The sequence below is a fragment of the Euprymna scolopes genome, chromosome 3 (assembly GCF_053919585.1).
Source record: "Euprymna scolopes isolate OS-2025 chromosome 3, ASM5391958v1, whole genome shotgun sequence".
NCBI classification, from domain to species: domain Eukaryota; kingdom Metazoa; phylum Mollusca; class Cephalopoda; order Sepiida; family Sepiolidae; genus Euprymna; species Euprymna scolopes.
The window spans coordinates 132050538-132062406 of NC_136484.1; the positions used below are offsets into that span (position 1 = coordinate 132050538).

The 11869-nt window shown below is 32.3% G+C and overlaps 1 pseudogene; it reads left to right on the top strand.

The window, feature by feature from the left end:
* Positions 1–857: 857 nt before the first annotated feature.
* On the top strand, positions 858–976 carry LOC145263877 (5S ribosomal RNA; annotated as a pseudogene).
* The last annotated feature ends 10893 nt before the right edge of the window (positions 977–11869 follow it).

The window sequence follows — 11869 nt, forward strand, 5'->3', positions numbered from 1 at the left end:
ACAATTAGGAAAAACATATTAAAGGCAAAACCAAGACTAACTGATCGATAACTACAGAAACAAACAAGGCAAAAGACAAGAGCACACATTCCGTCCTACAATTTATTCATATACCCCACCCAATTCTTTAAGCGGGATAAATTTTTCAGAGACATTTAAAGCAGATTAGAACAATTGAAACAAACATAACTGTGATAATGAAATTAATCAATGGTAGTTTTGCTTCGTTATTCTGCATTCGTAGGTTCAGTTTTAAGATTGAAGTGAAATTTGAAAGATATGACTTTTATGCAACTTCCCTTTTCAGTTTGCCTTATGTGGTAAAGATTGCGTCCATTTCCGAACTAGCAAAGTCAAAAAGAGCATGCGACATTTGCCATTTGACCACTGCGTTTAGCTATTGTCCAATGGAAGCCGACTATAGATTTGGTAATGGAACATGTAAATTCGAATTGATTATCTGATAATCCTTTCTCCTCTGCATTTAAACTTTCGTTCTTATAATGTTTTTATACATGGACATCATTTTGTCAATATATATATATATATATATATATATATATATATATTCTCTTACTAAAGACACACACACATATATATGCGTATATCTATACATATAAATATATATATATATAAATTATGTTAGGATATATATCTATACGTGTGTGTATGAGTGTGTATGTATGTGTATGAGTGTGTGTGTGTGTGTCTTTAGTAATAGAATTATGGTAAGTAACTACATAAATACGTTAATGTTTTATTCTAGGGCGAGAGATTCAGAATAATTGTCCAAATATCAGGAGAAAAGCATAAACTTTTCTATATAGCTTACTTGCCTAACTATAATACGCCTAACTATATACGGCATAATCACGTTTACACACCGGTTCCCATTAGATCACCGAAGTTAAGCAACGTTGAGCCTGGTTATTACTAAAATGGGTGACCAATTTGTGAAGTCCAGGTGCTGCATGTAGGAGGACTTCGACACCTCCCTGCAAAAAGTTGACAAACCTAACGTTGTCATCTCCCCCTAACGAGGAGATACATGCGACTGAGGGCCGCTTGTGAATTTCATACTCCCATGAAACTTCCCCTTTCGGAGGACGCAGGTTAAAACCTGGATAGGGTTGGTGCTGACTGCACACACACACACACAAACACACACACACACTTGCCTAACTATGTTTGCATACTACTTCTACCAATTGTGTTTGTTGAGCATTGTTGTATTGAATAGTGAAAATTGTATAGTAATATATTATATTATTTTATATACATGAATAATAGTAATATATATATATATATATATATATATATATATATATATATATATATACATATACATATACGTGTATCATTATTCATCGGACTACTCTTCACATTTTGAGTGTAACTTTCACAACGTTTCGTGCGATGTAACCTTCGACCTTTTCCAGGTGTGTCTTGTCGAATTCGTGAATTTGGACGGAATTTCGATCCAAACCTTTTATTTACTTCACGGGGGTTTCCTGCTTTTGTTCCGTCAGCCATGACTGAATAGATGTCCTAAGTAATTCGCAAATGTATTTTTATTCTATCGCCCACACTTTTACAATATATTTTTCCCACTACTCTAACCACTCCGATACATTCCCGATACACCTGAAGAAGGTTGGAGGTTACATCAACCGAAATGTTGTGAAAGATTAGATCAATAGTCCGATGAATAATAATACAAATAACCAATCCTCATCTAAAAAATTCAGAAATAATACACACACAGACACACACAGACACACACACACACACACACACACATATATATATATATATGTATATATATATATATATATATATATATATATATATATATATATATATATATATTAGAGGTTCAGCCCGGATTAGCTTGGATCCTATAGTGTTAATCACTCCATGTGGATATGTATATATTAAAAAGTGTGCCTATGTATGGTAATACCTTTCTATATAATAGACTTCTTTTATACCAATAGAGAAAAGATGGTACATACCGCAGAAATATTTTTTGAATTTGACCCCGATTTTGACACGTAAGCATTAATTGTTTTGGGCTCAAATCAAATTAAAATGGTTGATACATGTCCATGTTACCTACATCAAGGATTTCAAGTATTTAGACCCAAAATTGGCGGAGGAGTTTGGTAGAGTCTTCAAAAATCAACTCTTTAAACTTTGACTTCTTGGAAGCTATATTTTCGCCAAAAAACTGGATAAAATGCTTGATGCTGTCTGGATAGCCTTTATTCAAAATTTCAAATTTTATACCCAAAATTGGATGTATAGTTTACTAGAGACTGCAAAAGTAAAATCTCTTTAACGTTGACACCTTCGCAGCTAAATTGTCGGCAAAAAAAAACACTAAGAACTTGCCCTATATCTGAGTACAGTTTATGTAAAATTTCAAATGTTTAAACTACAAATTGGCTGACTTAAAGATACAATTTTATTTTACTTTCACCCCAATTATGACCCTTTAGCATTTATTGTTTTAGGCTCAACTCAAATGAAAATGTTTGAACAATATCCAAGTAACCTACATTTCGATTGTTTAGACCCAAAATTGGCGGACGAGTTTGGTACAACCTGCAACGGTCAAATCGTTAAACTTTTACACCTTGAGAGTCAAATTTCTGGTCGAAAACCGATTGAAAAGATTTTCCCAAATCTCAATACCACTTATGTCAAATCTTGAGTCTATAGACTATAATTTGACAGTTATTTGGTAAGGAAATGTAGACACAGAGAAACACACACACACACTCACACACACACACACACACACACACACACATATATATATATATATAATTAAAATAATATTATGAGTTTTAAAAATAACTGTGGCATAAAGTCTAAAAGTAGTAATGGCAGTTTAGTACTCCTTAACTTCATATAACGCTGATAATGACGTCCGGAAATTTAAAATACTGTTTCTGTCTGGATATGCACTAGTTTGGCGTTTGGGCATTCAATTGACTTTAAATGCGCGTTTCTGGCTTGTTTTCGAAATTCTCCCCTTTTTTCCAGATTTTGTCGCGTTTGTCCTTGTCAATTGAATGGGACGAATATATATATATATATATATATATATATATATATATATATATATATATATATAGCATGTATATTGAGAATATGCGTATAGAATATACATTATTATTTGTTTTATTTTGATACACAATTTAATCAAAGTTAAACTTATAAGAATAAGAGAAATTGGAAAAATAACAGTAATTTTGATATGTTTAACTATGTTTATTTAAATGAGAGAAACCCAAACACAAATCTAGTACACATACGTCTATCTATTTATCTCTCTCTATCTCTCTCTCTCTATCTACCTATCTATTTATCTATTATTACACTGAGGAAAATTTGTTTTTATGTTCGTGAGAAAGTTCGTTTCCTTTGGATTCAAAAACATATCGGCCGACTTTTTTCTGTGTATTTTATGTTGCTAGCAGTATTCTTACATTTTTGTATCGATAATCTATAATAAAAAAAAACGATGAAAGAAGGAACAGGCGATTTTTAGCAAAGTAAACACCATACACAGCCTAACATCACAGGTGCTTTTGAGAAGTTTTATAACCACATACGCATAAAGTGCTGACATATGAAATCATCATTAGTTTCTATTATATGAGAAAGGTGCGTTTGAACGAAACGTTCCTATTTAAAGTACAATTGCATATAATACTCGACTTTTTCATTTTTAACATAAATTCATGCCAATATCACCACACAAGCAGTAAAGCCAGACATATTAAATAAACATTTCTTTGATATGACGGGGGCGCGTTCGAAATGAATCTTTCTGTTTAGAGCACAATTGAAACGCGATACTTGTATTTTGCATTTTAAACTTTAATTCAAGATATTATTTAGAATAGTGGGTTTTCGCCAGTGCAAAATAGACTGCAATATATTGTGGAATATGTCACTGTGGAGAGGTATGTGGGGTGTCCTCCCAGTGCATCTCGATCGGTATCCAACTAGAGCAGGAAATTGATCGATTTGATTTAAAAATGGACGATTTGATCTATTTCGATTTCGACGAAAATAAATATATAGGATTGTGAAACGTTCGTTAATCATCATTTACTCAGGGGTAACGCTGAGTCTCCATGCTAATGTATTAGAAAAAAGGTATTTTATTTTTACTTTAGGTTCACCTCCACAATTTTCTTTAAAATGACGACTTTTATAAATTTTAGACTTTGATGTATACGAAAATCGCCTTGAATTATGGAAAAATTATCGACATATAAAAAAAATGTATTTTACACTTTATGCTTTGGTGACAATTTTTATACCTGCGTGAGTATTTTCAAGTTTAATTAAAGTTTTATATGTTTTTATTAAATTGTACGTTTAAAGTATCCATCCCTATTTTAAGAATGACTTTCTAAATAATATCGTTATTATTTCAGCACGGATCAATAAGTTCACTAGTACTAAAAGTTTTCTTTAAAAATTGAAAAAAAAACACACATTTTAAGGGGGTGGACACTCTCGGAAAAGTCCACCGGATTTTTTCTCGCTAGGCGGCAGGTGGCTCTCAGAAAAATGCATTTTGTTTCCGCTAGATGGCAGTGTCGGTCGAAGAGAAGTAGATTTGTTTATGCTGCGCGCATGCGTAAGATATCCGCCGAAGAATACAGTACAAAAGACAGTTTTCTGTATATCTCGATAACTACTTATATCTGCAATATTTCAATGCGATTTTCGTATTCAACATAGTCGGAAACTTAAAAAAGTCGTCATTTTAAAAGATATTATAGAGGTGGACCTAAAGTAAAAATTTACCGCAAAAGTATAAGATATTGAATAGTAATGTTCAGTGGGCATAAAATGATGGAAGATCATACCTGAATAAGATCAAAATATCGTCGGACGTTGATAAATAAGTTTAAAAACAATTTACTAACGCTTTAGATTATTAAATTTTGCATCTCTATGCTTGAAATTAGTATATGCCTTTTTTAACCTTAGAGATATCCTCATAATACCTTTTCCATCTTTATAAACATTCTAATGAATCTCATTAAATATTAGATGATTTAACCGTGAACTATGCAGAATTGTTTTTTACTCTGAATGATGAATTCAAGACAGATGACTGACTACAATTATTATAAAATACATTGGTCCTTTGATAAACTAGGTTTTATGTAAGGTGTTTAAAACGGATTCCTGTATATTTTTACACTCGAAAGTTCTTTCATGGAGGATTTTTGGTCTTCTGATGAGCTTCATAAATGAAATATTGCGGCAACTACATGTTCATTCTTGGTTGTATTTTTTTATGTGCAGGATCATCTTCAAGTTACAGTGTATTATTTATTCGCTTAAAATATGAATAAAACCCTGCTTATTAGAATATCAAATGCAATTGTTTACTTAAATTTTGAAATAAAAAAACGAAATAATCAGCCTTTTTAATAGGTAAGTTTTTCCGAGATTTAGAAACAACGTGCATTAAATTCATGCCACTTTTGTTGTACTTATCAAAATACCACTTTCCAATAAACAAATGCAAACACATGTAGATATGTTGCTATTGCATCACAAATATATATATATATATATATATATATATATATATATGCGTGTGTGTATGTGTGTGTGTATTTATCTATAACATTGGACAATTAGAAAAAATATTATTATACGTATCACATAATGCTATTAGAATTTTTACACTTCAGAAGAATTATGTGATATGGGAGATATTGTATAATGCTATATAGAAATATAGATTAATAAAAAGCTTGAATACCTCACACACACACGCACGCATATATATAGAAAGGTAGACAGATAGATAGATACAGGGGTGTGGATTAAGAGATAGATAAATAATTGCAGAAGGAAACACTCATTTTCGGGCATGCCTCCAGCATACTACATCTGACAATGAACATTATTTCGCTCGGACACAATAGAACCTTTAGGGTATTCTACTTAAATCATCCAGTGGCGATCTGTAGCCTCAGCAAGCAATCTCTTCTTAAGATGAAGAAAAAAAAACAAGAAGAAGAAGAAGAAATAATTTTCTTTGGCCCTAGCTTCGACCACTCCAAACTACTATTGCTGCCCCGGTCTTCCGTAGAGAGGCTATTTTTGAGTGGGCAAACAATTGCAGGACTGAAATCACAGGTCTGGGAACAATCTAATCGACAAATCTCCGAGGAATCGAGGCCTGAGGAAGGGGCAATCGAATTAGCGTCCAATTTAAAGGAAGATTGTTGCGATTGGCGGAACTAAAGTTGTCTGGAACATGTATTGGAAATAAAAGAGAAGGAAAGGGAAGAAAACATGGATACAATTATGTAAAATGTTGGAGAAAAGAGGGGAAAATAAAAGATAAAGTGAATAAGGAAAAATAGATAGGAAAAGAGAAAACGTGATATCGGAAATCCTGAAATCGAGACATAAGTTAAAAAATACGGAGAAAGTGAAAAAGAAGAAAAAAACTAAATAGGGGGAGCAGGGGAGAAGAAGAGAGAACAGGATGATTATTATGCAGCTAGTTTGAAAAAACCTAGACTAGTTGGTATGTAGTAAGAAGGAGATATCCACAAATGTAAAGAAAGAGGAGGTGTACATAAAAACAATAAGGTAATAGATGAAAACAGAACAGGAACAAAAAATTAAATGATATATCTATCTATCTATACTCCTATAAATTCGTGTTTCTTTTGTGTGTAGTGATATTCATATTAAAAACGCTCTATTCTATTTATATTACTAGAAAATACAAATTGCTTATATATGGGTCATGGAATTGAATTCATCTGCAAAAGATCTAGCTAATGTGCATATGCATTTAAACATTCATTTTAATTAATTCCCTATTAGTTTTTTCGGTTTTCCGATGGGATGATCATCTTTAGTCAACTATTACGTATAATTATATTCATGCAGATATTCTACATGATTTATACTTGCATAATATTTGCGTAAAAAGTTTACAGGACATACAATATTGTTTCCGTATATATTTATGTATACGTATATATTTTTGTTTAATCTATACATCTATGCATCTATCCATCTATCTATCTATCTATCTATCTAATAGAGAGTATTGAATTGGTGTAAAACAATAATAATACTTAAAAGTTCTCATATAATAGAAGGATATATCTTTCTATTATATGATAACTTTTAAGTAATATTATTGTTTTAATTCATACAAACTACATTAAAATATACGTTTAAATATGAAAACAAGTTAATAAAAGAACATGTTATTAATTAAATTTGATTCATAAAACACATTTCAAGTATCTTTAAAATAGTCTTACAAAATACATTTACATTTTATATGTTGGCAACTTTTCACCATCTTTCACATTTGTCTCCTTGATAGAAGAGAAACGACCATATGCTTTCAATAATATTAATATCAAAGAATTTTTATTAGTCTGTGATCTTATCTTCTATCTCATTTCCAAGCAAGTTTTTATGTTTACAAAATTTGTTTTACAATCTGTAAACAGACCTGTACAAAGAAGTGAGATCCAGTTTCAGAACGGAAACGATAAGTCGGTTTAATTGCCTGTTGCCGAGAGCATTCCTAAGTTTCCGTAAGTAATATAGACAAAAAAACCCATCAAGATAAAAAAAAATATACAGCCGGCGAAGTCTTTGTTTTCTGGTATAGAGGTGTGAAAATTCACGAATTCATTTATACTTAATTTCGGTGTTTGAATACGTATCATTTTTTTTGTTGTTCAGATATTTCGTCGATCGCCCCCCCACCCTTCGGAGAGATCTTTCCGGGCTAGTTAGCGAATAGAAAACTATTTTATAAATGGTAATCTGATTTCTGCATGCAATAAATAAGTTCAAAAGATTGAAAACAGTTTTATATTTTATTTTAAATTCAAATATTAATGATGATTGACGATATTTTAATGCACATAACTGTTTTATTCGAATGTTACCCTTTGTTAGAAACCTTTAATACCCAGTGCATTTTTGTAAGGGCTACCGAACAAATTTATGCGGAGTTTCAATTTTTGTTTTTCTATGCAAGTAAAATAAATTTACATCGTATATTGATGTTATTAGATGTAGCTTTTAGTTTTACAGCTAGGTTAAACAATGATTTATCATTAGTATTCGTGAATTTTCATGCCTCTGTAAACCTTAGGTGAGGATTTTTTTTAACTTGATGGTTTCAATTGACAATTTTACGCTCCAAGGCAAATCACAACAAGCTTTTTTTTTAAATCAGATATGAGATATTTTTACGTTTAGGCCCAAGATGTGATGACACTAATTATTTTTTCTTTTTCACATATAATCTTTTGACATCACTTTTTGGGCCAAATGCTCCAGGCATTTTTATTGTCTTACTGCCTATATTCCCAGCTCGACATTTTCATTGAATAATACCTGCCCCATACCAAAATATGGCTACTGCCTACTTGATTACTATGTATGTTTTATTTCCCATTCAATCCTGACATTCTTGACTTAAGAACAAATTGTAGTCATCTCTTGTATATTTTATAGTATTTCTCTCATTTCAGCTTCTTTTATTTTATATAATTCTACAATTCTTTAATAAGTCTATCTCCTGTCTTGTCGATCATGTTCCCATTGAAATCCTCCATTCCTTCATTTTCAATATCACTCCCCCTTTTTAATTTCAAGGCATCCTACTTATTAAAATGTCAACGTAGATAGATCGATTGCGATGATGTTAGTCGCTTTGAGGATCGAATGAAAGAATTATTTTTAAATTAATGTTGAATGTACTTTCGATTGATAATAATGGAAACCGTCAAAACCGGGGAATTAACCCAGTGACCCCGGCTAAAAACCTATAACATGCTATCCTCTAGTACCATCGAGAAAAACTCCTTCTACAATTTCTTATGTTAAGTCTGCAAGGTGTGGCGATAAAGATATGCAGTCTTACTAAAATGAATTAATTATTTATTTATTTATTTATTTTAGAATTATTATTACATTTTAACGTCCTTCTTTTAAGTTATATACCGTAGACATATCTATAAGCATGGGGAAAATGCATGTTGGTTTTTAGTCTGCAAGGTGTTACAACAAAGGTATGCAGTCTTGCTAAATAAATTATTTATTGATATATTTTAGCATTACTATTGTATTTTAACGTATTTATCTAAAACTGTATAAACCAGACATATCTATAAGGATGGGAAAACTAAATGCTTATTTTTAGTCCCCTCCCTCACTATTGACATGGTTAAAACTCGTGGAAACTGAATATGTGCTTATTTTAATAATCGCTGACCGAAGCAGGACAAGTTCAAATGTTCGCAGCTTAATCTTAAAAAGGAGAGCTGTTAAAGACTAGCAAGAATACATGTTGTAAATGTATTTTCCAACACGAAAAGTAATCATCTATACTTATACTAAGTACGTTTACTTAGAAATCGTTTTCTTCAAGCATGGATCATTTCCGTTTGTTGTCTTTCATGTAGGTTTTTTAGTGCATCTTTCCCCTTCTTCTGATGGGAGAGGCAAACAGTATCTCTGTGACAGAACTACAGGTAAAAAAATTCTGTTCTTTCTGTTGCCACAAACACCACAGTATGAAAAATGCAACTTATAAATAATAAGCTATGTAGGACACAGAAGAAAGATCTTGGTGTCATGATCGCCAGTTGCCCCCTCGCTGGCCCGCATGGGAGACCCGGTCGTTATCCTGCGAATGTTTGCTCCCCTTCAGATTTCAGCTACAGGAATATCATGGCTACTTATCCGGTAAGTATCCCTTTAATTTCAGGTGCAAAATAATAATGAAATACAATGAAGCCAAACTAAGCATAAAAACTGAAAACCCATAGGAAGAGATCGACAACGATAGAGAATCGACTGAAATTGGAATGTTATTATAGAAGCCACCCTAAAGACCACGGTTATCGGAAACGGATAAAAGCACTGTTGGACTTATACAATAGATACCATACAACTGGGCAGACTAAGCACGACTTATTCGCACAAGTGGTTGGATATTTAATTAAGAACTACTCGATATATGACAGAGGATAAATGATGGAAATGACGCAAATACGATCCTCACTGATATCTTGCACATGGAAAGTCCAGGCATAAATAATCAGCAAAATATAAACACAGTGAACAGTGGGATCGAGATCTGTGAAACAACGGTACTAATCGAGAATGAAACAGAAGTAGAAATCACCAGGCAACTTATTAGGGAAGACGAAACAAAACTCTCTTCTCCATATATAGAAACTCCAGATATAGAAGACGTGTAAAAAGCAGACACAACGAACATGGGAATCGAGATCGACGAAATTACAGAACCTAATGAAAATAAAGTAGCTGATGTACAAAACACCAGTCAAGTAATGAATGAAGAAACAATAAAGATCTCGTCCTTAAGGAACGAAGAGTGGAGGAAATTAAGGGAAGACACTGAAATTCTCCTCATATGCATGCCAACAGATACAATTACAGATTTAAACAATTTTTTTTATGCAGGTGCTATGACAGTAGGTATGAAGTTCAAAGTAGAAAAAAAGGCGGGGAAAGAAAATGAACGGACAAAACCTTGATTGGAATTGAGGCGGGAAATTCAGATCAACAAATTAAGAAAGAAGGTAAAACAATAACCAAAACGAAAACGATTAGAAATGAATGAAACAGTAGAAGTGTGAAAAGTATAAATAGGCTTAGCAAAAACAGAAAGAATTAAAGAAACATAAAGACGCAAAATATGGGAAGTTTAGACGATACCGATACAAAACTGAACAGTGCGAAGAAAACAGGGTCTTTAAAGGTAATTCAGGCCAGTTTTAGCAAAACGAGGAAGAACAAGATTAGAACACCCAGAACTGACAGAAACACAACTCTACTGCGGCAAATAAATGAGGAGAGCGACAGAATCACAATAGAAATGTCAGATGGCTGAAACACACGGAAGAGGAGATGAAGCAAATGGAAGAAGAGACAAAGAATGAAATTAGCAAGGAAAACGTTACTAGCTTAAGTTCAGAATAAAATCACGATTTTCTTTTAACGGCTAATTTCAAAAAAAAATGTTTTGAACGCTACTAACTGAATTTCTTTCAATGCAGTTTGCAATTTGGAGACGGAATTGTTTTTGTTGAGATAAGTGATTTCAATCATGCTTTTTATTTTAGATTTAAAATATTAACAACTCCATTTTATTTCAGTATTTAATTTGTGTATTTCTATTTTATTAAATGCTAGCTTTTTTCTAGTCCAATACCGGCTTCCATCTTACCTCGAAATTACTTATAACGGCACCAACTTACTTTCGGAAGAACCCCCCCCCCCATCAGCCTTTTCTTTTATATCGTAAGCTTCTTAAAACGTTACTAGCTTAAGTTCAGAATAAAATCACGATTTTCTTTTAACGGCTAATTTCAAAAACAAATGTTTTGAACGCTACTAACTGAATTTCTTTCAATGCAGTTTGCAATTTGGAGACGGAATTGTTTTTGTTGAGATAAGTGATTTCAATCATGCTTTTTATTTTAGATTTAAAATATTAACAACTCCATTTTATTTCAGTATTTAATTTGTGTATTTCTATTTTATTAAATGCTAGCTTTTTTCTAGTCCAATACCGGCTTCCATCTTACCTCGAAATTACTTATAACGGCACCAACTTACTTTCGGAAGAACCCCCCCCCATCAGCCTTTTCTTTTATATCGTAAGCTTCTTAAAACGTTACTAGCTTAAGTTCAGAATAAAATCACGATTTTCTTTTAACGGCTAATTTCAAAAACAAATGTTTTGAACGCTACTAACTGAATTTCTTTCAATGCAGTTTGCAATTTGGAGACGGAATTG